This window comes from Oncorhynchus nerka, linkage group LG13 (assembly GCF_034236695.1).
Source record: "Oncorhynchus nerka isolate Pitt River linkage group LG13, Oner_Uvic_2.0, whole genome shotgun sequence".
NCBI classification, from domain to species: Eukaryota; Metazoa; Chordata; class Actinopteri; order Salmoniformes; family Salmonidae; genus Oncorhynchus; species Oncorhynchus nerka.
Genome location: NC_088408.1, coordinates 56,971,937 through 56,984,219, shown reverse-complemented (window position 1 = coordinate 56,984,219; position 12,283 = coordinate 56,971,937). Strand labels below are relative to the sequence as shown.

General features: G+C 45.2%; 1 protein-coding gene across 7 annotated transcripts in view; it reads left to right on the top strand.

Annotated features, from left to right (window-relative positions):
• mctp1a (multiple C2 domains, transmembrane 1a) overlaps positions 1–12,283 on the top strand; it is a 261,687-nt gene that overhangs the window by 1,504 nt on the left and 247,900 nt on the right. The window lies entirely within an intron of this gene.

Sequence of the window (12,283 nt, the reverse complement as noted above, 5' to 3'; positions counted from 1 at the left end):
GCCATCGAAAGGTTGCAATAGTAAACTCAACATCTAAGAGGAAAACAATTAGCCAGTTAGCCACTCCAAAAAAGTTAGCAAGTAGGTGCATGAATGTTTATTTGGCTGTAGGTTAATCACGTGTTCAAAAAGTTTGGGGTCGCTTTGAAATGTCCTTGTTTTTGAAAGAAAGGCAGCATCCCGAAGGCCAGCATCCCGGAGTCCCCTCTTCACTGTTGACGTTGAGACTGGTGTTTTGCGGAAACTATTTAATGAAGCTGCCATTTAAGGACTTGTGAGGCGTCTGTTTCTCAAACTAGATACTCTAATGTACTTGTCCTCTTGCTCAGTTGCGCACCGGGGCCTCCCACTTCTCTTTCTTTTCTGGTTAGACCCAGTTTGCTCTGTTCTGTGAAGGGAGTAGTACACAGTGTTGTACGAGATCTTCTGTTTTTTGGCAATTCCTCGCATGGAATAGTCTTCATTTCTCAGAACATTTGGATCACTTTGAAGTGATCCAACTCGCAAATGAGTATTTTCGAAATACACTGCTCAAAAATATAAAGGGAACACTAAAATAACACATCCTAGATCTGAATGAATTAAATATTTTTATTAAATACTTTTTCTTTTTACATAGTTGAATGTGCTTACAACAAAATCACACAAAAATGATCAATGGAAATCAAATTTATCAACCCATGGAGGTCTGGATTTGGATTCACTCAAAATTAAAGTGGAAAACCACACTACAGGCTGATCCAACTTTGATGTAATGTCCTTAAAACAAGTCAAAATGAGGCTCAGTAGTGTGTGTGGCATCCACGTGCCTGTATGACCTCCCTACAACGCATGCTCCTGATGAGGTGGCGGATGGTCTCCTGAGGGATCTCCTCCCAGACCTGGACTAAAGCATCCGCCAACTCCTGGACAGTCTGTGGTGCATCTGTTGGTGGATGGAGCGAGACATGATGTCCCAGATGTGCTCAATTGGATTCAGGTCTGGGGAACGGGCGGGCCAGTCCATAGCATCAATGCCTTCCTCTTGCAGGAACTGCTGACACACTCCAGCCACATGAGGTCTAGCATTGTCTTGCATTAGGAGGAACCCAGGGCAAACCGCACCAGTATATGGTCTCACAAGGGGTCCGAGGATCTCATCTCGGTACCTAATGGCAGTCAGGCTACCTCTAGCGAGCACATGGAGGGCTGTGCAGCCCCCCAAAGAAATGCCACCCCACACCATGACTGACCCACTGCCAAACCGGTCATGCTGGAGGATGTTGCAGGCAGCAGAATGTTCTCCACGGCGTCTCCAGACTGTCACGTCTGTCACACGTGCTCAGTGTGAACCTGCTTTCATCTGTGAAGAGCACAGGGCGCCAGTGGCGAATTTGCCAATCTTGGTGTTCTCTGGCAAATGGCAAACGTCCTGCACGGTGTTGGGCTGTAAGCACAACCCCCACCTGTTGACGTCGGGCCCTCATACCACCCTCATGTAGTCTGTTTATGACCGGTTGAGCAGACACATGCACATTTGTGGCCTGCTGGAGGTCATTTTGCAGGGCTCTGGCAGTGCTCCTCCTGCTCCTCCTTGCAAAGGCGGAGGTAGCGGTCCTGCTGCTGGGTTGTTGGCCTCCTCCATGTCTCCTGATGTACTGGCCTGTCTCCTGGTAGCGCCTCCATGCTCTGGACACTACGCTGACAGACACAGCAAACCTTCTTGTCACAGCTTGCATTGATGTGCCATCCTGGATGAGCTGCACTACCTGAGCCACTTGTGTGGGTTGTAGACTCCATCTCATGCTACCACTAGAGTGAAAGCACCGCCAGCATTCAAAAGTGACCAAAACATCAGCCAGGAAGCATAGGAACTGAGAAGTGGTCTGTAGTCACCACCTGCAGAACCACTCCTTTATTGGGGGTGTCTTGCTAATTGCCTATAATTTCCACCTGTTGTATATTCCATTTGCACAATAGCATGTGAAATTTATTGTCAATCAGTGTTGCTTCCTAAGTGGACAGTTTGATTTCACAGAAGTGTGATTGACTTGGAGTTACATTGTGTTGTTTAAGTGTTCCCTTTATTTTTTGGAGCAGTGTATATAAATACAGGGGAAAAAAGGGTCATTTTATTTGGGACTTACTTAGTCAGGCTTTAACATTCTACACACGTGTCATACAGCAATTAGATGCTACGTAGCAGCTTAGCACGGGGATGAACAAACTAGTTTAGTTTCAATGTCTAGTCAAATTACCTTGCCATCTACACAGCCATATATCATCTCTGCACTGTTCTGAGGTAAAAGTCATGCTGTTCACTCTTCACAGCAGCTGCCTCGACGCGCTGCCCAGAGGTATCCGTATGGTCCTAAAACATTCTCTCTTCTACCGCTAAACACGGCTCTTAGCTATCCGCATGGTTCTAAAGCCACCCCTTAGTACTTGCTACACTGCATTTCCTTTTTGATCGGGATTGGAATGATTTTAGTAGCCTATTTGAAATTGTTGGTGTTGAGCTAGGGTATGGCGAATGCCATACACAATGATAGCCATCTTACGCTTACTTGGTTAAAAAATAAAATCAAACCCTGCTGTAGTCAAGATCCATTCAGCTCTCAGTACGTTAAGATAAACTAAATTGACTCCCACTCCTTCCCCAGTGTTTCTGGCTTTAGCCTCCACAGTACAACAGCTCCGTCTGACATCCAGGTGCTTGTGTAAGCAATTTGGCACACATACTTACTCAAGTGCACTTTTCCCTTGTGCCAAGGACCTCTTATCCATTTCATATTTGAGACACCTGCATTCAGGTGACAGGGTGAAGGGTACTTCAATTTTTTTTTAAATGATCTGTGAATACTATGTGTACTCTATGGCCCCTTTACCAGAGATTGGTCTCTACTGTATAACCAGGGTTGCCAAATAAGGCAAATAAGCATTTCTCATTTCTAAAATGCCTCTCAGAGCTCAGGATTTAGCCTACACTTTCTAAATTAAACGAGAGTTTATGGGAAATAACAAGCCACTGTATTACCTGCTCGTAATTTCACAATGTCATCTGGAGAGTGAGCGGTGGTGATTCATTGTAACTTCTGAGAGTCCGTTAAACATGTATTCAATGAAAGCGGCATACAACTGGACATTCTAGGATGTCCTAGTTTGTTAACTAGTAACCACACAGTGTATACTGTCCATTGGAAGTGGGTGTATGTCATAGGGTGTAGATTACTACGAGTCCCAATTCCTTTCAGAACTTTGCATACCTCACCAATGCAATGAGGCATCAAAAACATATTTGATGATGGTGTGTGTGTGTGTGTGTGTGTGTGTGTGTGTGTGTGTGTGTGTGTGTGTGTGTGTGTGTGTTTGTGTGTCAGCAAGGCTGAATGGTTTCTTGATGTCACAGAAAATTCATATTGTCATGCAGTATCTACTGTTTTGTACCCCATATCATTTAATTTGATCATGGGAAATGGGCGGATAGACAAACTGCAAGAGAACTGTCATGCGTTTCCTCATTATCTGTCATAATCAGCATGTGTCCTATTCCATGGACACTTTGCGTTGCATGACGTTGATGTTGCTATTTAACAGATGCTTCTTGTCAGGGTGATAGGTGTTTCAATAGGACCTCTGTGTATTGAAATAAATCAGCTGGAGTCACAGCTATGTTCATCTTTTGCGTTCAGGTCATGAGGCTCTACACTTAACCCCAGCTCTACTGATGTCCACTTGATGAATGGCCACTCCCAGACACAATAACCTCCAGCCCATGTGAAAGTGACTGTGGGTCTGCTCTGTTCCAGTATAGATCTTGGCTAGCGTCGCACACCACAGACTCTTGTGTTTTGGTTTTGGTGACACTGACACGTGATGTTTCTGATTGGCTGGATATGTGCACACTTTTCCAGGTAGAAATCAGACCCTGCTCCCAAGCTAAAAAGCAAGGTTAGAATCATTCTGGGAAGATTTAATTCCCTCATATCTCTCCCTTCATTTTACTCTCTCACTCTCCACCTCATACATAGCCCTCTCTCTCTCTCTCTCTCTCCCTCTCTCTCTCACCCCAGATTGCTTATCAGTCACCCTGCCTCTGTGCCCAGCTGTTATTGGCCATTTGTGAAATATTTAGCAGTCAGGAAGGAGGAAGGCCATCTTGTATGCAGGACACACCAGACTCAAATGTTGTCAGTCAACTCATAGACTGTTTCGTACAAGAGCTGTCATACTGACTGGTTTCCTGGACCGGTAGCGTGGATGAAAAAGTGGCTGATATGCGGGGGCCTCAGGGTTGTGGGGGCGTGGAAACATGGCCTTCACCTTCCAGTGGCACTCGATCTTAATGGCAGTTCCCTCGATGGAAGAATCAGAATCACTTTATTCAGGAAGTGCATTTGCATATATTTGAGGTTCTTGACCTGCTGCTTGCCAGAGAACGACTGATGTTGAGAGCCTGAAAGTGTCTGGGCACCATGATTCGGAGAACAACCCACTATAACATTGGTGCAGGCTTGAGCAGCAAATGCTCAAGAAATAGAGGCGTGTAGCTCTCACTTCTGATAGATTGCAATATCACCCTCTTTCTTTCCCAGACTCCCACCTGCTACTCAGGTGTGCTCAAGGTCTAGTGAAGGATACTGATGGGAATGGAGGAAAGCCTTTCACTTGTGTCTGACTGAGCATGTTGGGCAAATGCAGACAGACGGTCAACTCCAGACAGTTTAAGCCTATCAACAATATTTACTTTATTACCACCACATCCAAGCATCCCGGTGTGTATCTCTCTCACCTCTCTGACGTCTCCCCTGGACTGATCTCAATCTGGGTGTCTGAGTGAATGTACGACAGACACCTCGCCTAAGGTTGAAAGGGAGGATTCTCTGCTCTGAGGACACATATGCCTACCCTCTAAAAACAGGAGAGAACTGGGAGAACAAACAGGGTGGTGTGTGGAGAGAGAGAGAGAACGCCAATGCATGGCATTCTTTCCCTGAGGCGTTGCTCTCTAGATTCTGCCTCTTCTCTCGGGGCGACAGAGTTGCGTGTTAAACCACCGCATGACTCAGTAGTCCTCTACAGCTCTCATCACGAGCAGCACAATCGGAGATGTGAATCTCACATTGTAACGTCAGATCACAGAGCACTGCTCTGTCCCTCTGACAAACACAGCAGAAATGCACAGTAAGGCTTACTACGGTTGCCTTCTCGTCATCTTTTGTGTTGACACACGTTAAAAACTCAAATGTACTACAAACTACTGTAGTACTTACTGTATAACTCTGTTGTAAACTTTATAATACTATACTACACACTGTAGTATCCCTCTATCATGTGTAGTACTTACTATAGAATGTTGTCATATACTGTAGAATACTATAGTAAATACTAGTTTTATATGAAGGGGAAAAAAACACTGTAGTTAATACTACAGTATTGTCCGCAAAACACACTTTTTAAAAACTATAGTAAATAGTACAGCATTTCATTTGCATATACCCTGCCAGTCCCCTCCCCATATCCCAGTTTGTGCCACCCATAAGTGAGAAACCCACATGCCAAGTATGACCATATATTGTGTTCCCTACAGGTTATAGGAAAAGAGCAGGAGCTCTGAACTATCTGTTCAGACCTCAGTCCTTCCTTCAGGTTATGGAACATTTGAAAAAGCCTCCACAAAGATAATGAAATAACAAACAGTGCAATTAGGAGAACAGAAGGGATGGTTTAGCTTGACAATCGACACATGAATCAAAGGAGTATTACGCATGGAACGGAACCCTTAACTGCTGACATGTAAAATCCTTATTGAACTGGGATCTCAGAAACATGGGCAGTGGCTGCATGAAGAAAGATGACATCAAACATGAAATGGAACATCAGTCCAATTACTGAACAGGATATTTTAGCAAATTAGATATGCCGCTTGTTAGTTAATTCCGACATGAATTCATGTCAGTTAAGGTCAACATGCTGGTTATTTGAGTTTACGTTTTCTTAGTCCTCTTAATAGCTACTCTACCCTAAGAGCCTAATAAGCAGTAGCAATCCGCCAACAGCTCAAAAGTTGTAAGCAACCGCCTAAATGTTTCTTTTAAGTTTTTGGGAGATTCCGGACACTGCTGAATGTATCGATATTGGCAGAGCAGAAATGTTGAGTTTTATTTTTGTCATCAAGATAATAAAATGTCCTTGTCTGGTAATAAAATGTTTCAGTCTGTTTGAAAGGTTTACAAACTAATATAGAGTTTAATTTCAAAATCTCGTGCAAACGCAACACACCACTTCAAAAACATCTCCACATGCAATTGAACAGCCTGACAATGATAGGACAACAGCAGACATTATTAGCTGTTGCCATATGTAAAACCAGACAACACGGACGAGGGAACAAGACACAGGTGGGCAGTAAACATGCAGTGGACAAACGGGCCGCAGAACCTTCACTGTTCAAAAAATGCTAATCAAACATAAGCCATTTGCAGCTCAATGAACACAGCTCCACTCACCAGAGGAGTATCGAATGCATTTGCAAATGAGGCCCCCAAAAGAGGAAACCTGCAGTCCTAATAACCAATGATGCATACGTTGTTTGCTTTCATTTATGATCTAATCTGGTCTCGGTATGAATGATAACCATGATACACTGTCTCTTCCAGTTTGTAGTGACAGTTTCTGTTCTGTGCTCTACCTCATTGGAAAAGCCCATTATCCTTTCTCAGAATTAGATTTAAAAAAACAGCAATTCCAATTCTGGATAAAGAAGCAGAGTTTGTATTGTGATTGCCAGGTGTTGCAGATGGACTGTCTGCACCGGGAATAGAACAGCGGTGTGTTCTAGGGCTGTCCCCAACTAAAACAAAATATTGGTTGACCGAAAATTGTCTGTTCTTTTGACCAATCGATTGGTCAAAAATTTCTTAAGTGTATTTTTCCATTTATAGACACACCATAAGTGTTTTAATAAAATCAACTACAGTGGGACAAAAAAGTATTTAGTCAGCAACCAATTGTGCAAGTTCTCCCACTTAAAAAGATGAGAGAGGCCTGTAATTTTCATCATAGGTACACTTCAACTATGACAGACAAAATGAGAAGAAAAAAATCCAGAAATCACATTGTAGGATTTTTAATGAATTTATCTGCAAATTAGGGTGGAAAATAAGTATTTGGTCACCTACAAACAAGCAAGATTTCTGGCTCTCACAGACCTGTAACTTCTTTAAGAGGCTCCTCTGTCCTCCACTCGTTACCTGTATTAATGGCACCTGTTTGAACTTGTTATCACTATAAAAGACACCTTTCCCCAACCTATTAAAGAACAGATGGAAGAAAGTTTAAAAATAGCCTACATAAAAATAACAAACAAAAACATTGCAGCTTTTAGGTAGAAAATATCCTGATTTTAAAAAATATATCCCGTAAATCACATTGGCTACGCATGACCTGTCTGCAATGAACTTGAAACATTGTATTACCTATTAACTTTGGTCATGCCCAAAGCATGTGCTAGCGAATTTGCAACATTGTATGAAGTATTCTCGGCCCTCAGAGTTTCCTGCTGCCAGTGAGCTCCGGACAGACACAGCTGTAGGCTATTTGTGCAAGCAATAAGAAGCAGTGTGTCACGATCGTCGTAGTGAGGAGACCAAAGCGCAGAGTGATGTGAATACATCTTTTTAATGAAAGACGGAAAACACGAAGTACACTAAACAAACAAACAAAATAACAAGACGAATGTGACCACTATCAAAACTGAGTGCAAACATGCAACATCACATAGACAATAACCCCAAAAATACCCAAAGAGATGGCTGCCTAAATATGGTTCCCAATCAGAGACAACGATAAACAGCTGCCTCTAATTGAGAACCATTCTAGTCAACCATAGACATACATAAACACCTAGATGGTAAACCACCCCATAAACCTACAAAACCCCTAGACAGTACAAAAACACATACATCACCCATGTCACACCCTGACCTAACCAAAATATATACTCAACATTGATAGGAACGCTCCAAACAAAAGTCGATGACTAAATTGAATTGACAAAACTTGTACATTTACATTTACATTTAAGTCATTTAGCAGACGCTCTTATCCAGAGCGACTTACAAATTGGTGCGTTCACCTTAAGACATCCAGTGGAACAGCCACTTTACAATAGTGCATCTAAATCTTTTAAGGGGGGTGAGAAGGATTACTTTATCCTATCCTAGGTATTCCTGAAAGAGGTGGGGTTTCAGGTGTCTCCGGAAGGTGGTGATTGACTCCGCTGTCCTGGCGTCGTGAGGGAGTTTGTTCCACCATTGGGGGGCCAGAGCAGCGAACAGTTTTGACTGGGCTGCGCGGGAACTGTACTTCCTCAGTGGTAGGGAGGCGAGCAGGCCAGAGGTGGATGAACGCAGTGCCCTTGTTTGGGTGTAGGGCCTGATCAGAGCCTGGAGGTACTGAGGTGCCGTTCCCCTCACAGCTCCGTAGGCAAGCACCATGGTCTTGTAGCGGATGCGAGCTTCAACTGGAAGCCAGTGGAGAGAGCGGAGGAGCGGGGTGACGTGAGAGAACTTGGGAAGGTTGAACACCAGACGGGCTGCGGCGTTCTGGATGAGTTGTAGGGGTTTAATGGCACAGGCAGGGAGCCCAGCCAACAGCGAGTTGCAGTAATCCAGATGGGAGATGACAAGTGCCTGGATTAGGACCTGCGCTGCTTCCTGTGTGAGGCAGGGTCGTACTCTGCGGATGTTGTAGAGCATGAACCTACAAGAACGGGCCACCGCCTTGATGTTAGTTGAGAACGACAGGGTGTTGTCCAGGATCACGCCAAGGTTCTTAGCGCTCTGGGAGGAGGACACAATGGAGTTGTCAACCGTGATGGCGAGATCATGGAACGGGCAGTCCTTCCCCGGGAGGAAGAGCAGCTCCGTCTTGCCGAGGTTCAGCTTGAGGTGGTGATCCGTCATCCACACTGATATGTCTGCCAGACATGCAGAGATGCGATTCGCCACCTGGTCATCAGAAGGGGGAAAGGAGAAGATTAATTGTGTGTCGTCTGCATAGCAATGATAGGAGAGACCATGTGAGGTTATGACAGAGCCAAGTGACTTGGTGTATTACGAGAATAGGAGAGGGCCTAGAACAGAGCCCTGGGGGACGCCAGTGGTGAGAGCGCGTGGTGAGGAGACAGATTCTCGCCACGCCACCTGGTAGGAGCGACCTGTCAGGTAGGACGCAATCCAAGCGTGGGCCGCGCCGGAGATGCCCAACTCGGAGAGGGTGGAGAGGAGGATCTGATGGTTCACAGTATCGAAGGCAGCCGATAGGTCTAGAAGGATGAGAGCAGAGGAGAGAGAGTTAGCTTTAGCAGTGCGGAGGGCCTCCGTGATACAGAGAAGAGCAGTCTCAGTTGAATGACTAGTCTTGAAACCTGACTGATTTGGATACAATTTGGATTGTAATTGGAAGGAAGTAAACGTAATTTCTCAAATTAAAATCAAACTTTATTTGTCACGTGCCGAATACAACACAAGTATAGACCTTACCGTGAAATGCTTAACATATGCAATAACATATCAATAACGAGGCTATATACGGGTACCGAGTCAGTGTGCGGGGGTACAGGTTAGAGGTCGTTTCTACATGTAGGTAGGGGTGAAGTGACTATGCATAGATAACAAACAGCGGGTAGCAGCAGTGTACAAAACAAATGGAGGGGAAGGGTCAATGTAATAGTCCAGTGGCCATTTGATTCATTGTTCAGCAGTCTTACGGCTTGGGGGTAGAAGCTGTTGAGGAGCCTTTTGGTCCTAGACTTGGTGCTCTGGTACCGCTTGCCATGCGGTGGCAGAGAAAACAGTCTATGACTTAGGTGGCTGGAGTCTGACAATTACATGGGCTTTCCTCTGACAACGCCTATTATATAGGTCCTGGATGGCAGGAAGCTTGGCCCCAGTGATGTACTGGGCCGTACACACAACCCTCTGTAGCGCCTTATGGTCAGATGCCGAGCAGTTGTCATACCAGGCGGTGATGCAACCGGTCAGGATGCTCTAGATTGTGCAGCTGTAGAACTTTTTGAGGATCTGGGGACCCATGCCAAACCTTTTCAGTCTCCTGAGGGGGAAAAGGTTTTGTCGTGCCCTCTTCACGACTGTCTTGGCGTGTTTGGACCATGATAGATCGTTGGTGATGTGGACACAAAGGAACTTGAAACTCTGAGACCCGCTCCACTACAGCCTCGTTGATGTTAATGGGGGCCTGTTTGGTCGGCTTTTTCCTGTAGTCCACGATCAGCTCCTTTGTCATGCTCACATTGAGGGAGAGGTTGTTGTCCTGGCACCACACTGCCAGTTCTCTGACCTCCTCCCTATAGGCTGTCTCATCATTTTCGGTGATCACGCCTACCACTGTTGTGCCATCAGCAAACGTAATGATGGTGTTGGAGTAATGTTAGGCCATGCAGTCATGGGTGAACAGGGAGTACAGGAGGAGACTAAGCATACACTCCTGAGGGACCCCCGTGTTGAGGATCAGCGTGGCAGGTGTGTTGTTGCCTACCCTTACCACCTGGGGGCGGCCCGTCAGGAAGTCCAGGATCCAGTTGCAGAGGGAGGTGTTTAGTCCCAGGGTCCTTAGGTTAGTGATGAGCTTTGTGGGCACTGTGGTGTTGAACGCTGAGCTGTAGTCAATGAACAGCATTCTCACATACAGTAGGTGTTCCTTTTTTTCCAGGTTGGAAAGGGCAGTGTGGAGTGCGATTGAGATTGCGTCATATGTGGATCTGTTGGTGCGGTATGCGAATGGGAGTTGGTCTATGGTATCCGGGAGGATGCTGTTGATGTGAGCCATGACCAGCCTTTCAAAGCACTTCATGGCTACCGACGTTTGTGTTACAGGGCGGTAATAATTTAGGCAGGTTACCTTCGCTTCCTTGGGCACAGGGACTATGGTGGTCTGCTTGAGAAATGTAGGTATTACAGACAAAGGTTGAAAATGTCAGTGAAGATATTTGCCAGCATGCTTTGAGTACACGTCCTGGTAATCTATCTGGTCCCACGGCTTTGTGAATGTTGACCTGTTTTAAGGTCTTGCTCACATCGGCTACTCAGAGTGTTATCACACAGTCATCCAGAACAGCTGGTGCTCTCAAGCATGCTTCAGTGTTGCTTGCTAGCTTAAAAGGCATTTAGCTCGTCTGGTAGGCTCATGTCGCGGGGCAGCTCGCGTCTGGGTTTCCCTTTGTAGTCCGTAATAGTTTTCAAGCCCTGCCATATCTGATCAGAACCGGTGTAGAAGGATTCAATCTTAATCCTGTATTGATGCTTTGCTTGTTTGATGGTTCGTCGGAGGGCATAGCGGGATTTCTTATAGGCGTCCAGATTAGTGTCCCGCTCCTTGAAAGCTGCAGCTCTAGCCTTTAGCTCGATGCAGATGTTTCCTGTAATCCATGGCTTCTGCTTGGGATATGTACATACGGTCACTGTGTGGAGATGTCGTCGATGCACTTATTGATGAAGCCGATGACTGAGGTGGTATACTCAGTGCCATTGGATGAATCCCGGAACATATTCCAGTCTGTGCTAGCAAAACAGTCCTGTAGCATAGCATCCTCGTCATCTGACCACTTCCGTATTGAGTGATTCGCTGGTACTTCCTGCTTTAGTTTTTGCTTGTTAGCAGGAATCAGGAGGATAGAATTATGGTCAGATTTTCCAAATGGAGGGTGAGGGAGAGGTTTGTATGCATCTCTGTGTGTGGATTAAAGGTGGTCTACAGTTTTTTCCCTCTGTTTGCACATGTGACATGCTGGTAAAACTTGGTAAAACTGATTTAAGTTTGCCTGCATTAAAGTCCCCGGGCCACTAGGAGCGCCGCTTTCCGGTGAGCATTTTCGTGGTTGAGTGCGATCTTAGTGCCAGCATTGGTCTGTGGTGGTAAATAGATGGCTACAAATAATATAGATGACAACCCTCTTGGTAGATAGTGTGGTAGACAGCTTATCATAAGGTACTTTACCTCAGGCGAGCAATACCTCGAGAATTCTTTCATATTCTACACCGCACCAGCTGTTATTGACAAAAAGACAGATGTCTTACCAGAAGTAGCTTCCCTTTTCTGTGCGGTGAAAATCCCTCCAGTTCTATATTATCCGTGTCGTCGTTCAGCCATGACTCGGTGAAACAATAGCTATTACAGTTCTTAATGTCCTATTGGTAGGATAATTGTAACTGTAGGTCATCAGTTTTATTTTCCAATGATTACATGTTCTAGGGAGAGCAGTATATCTTTCTCGTCTGACTGT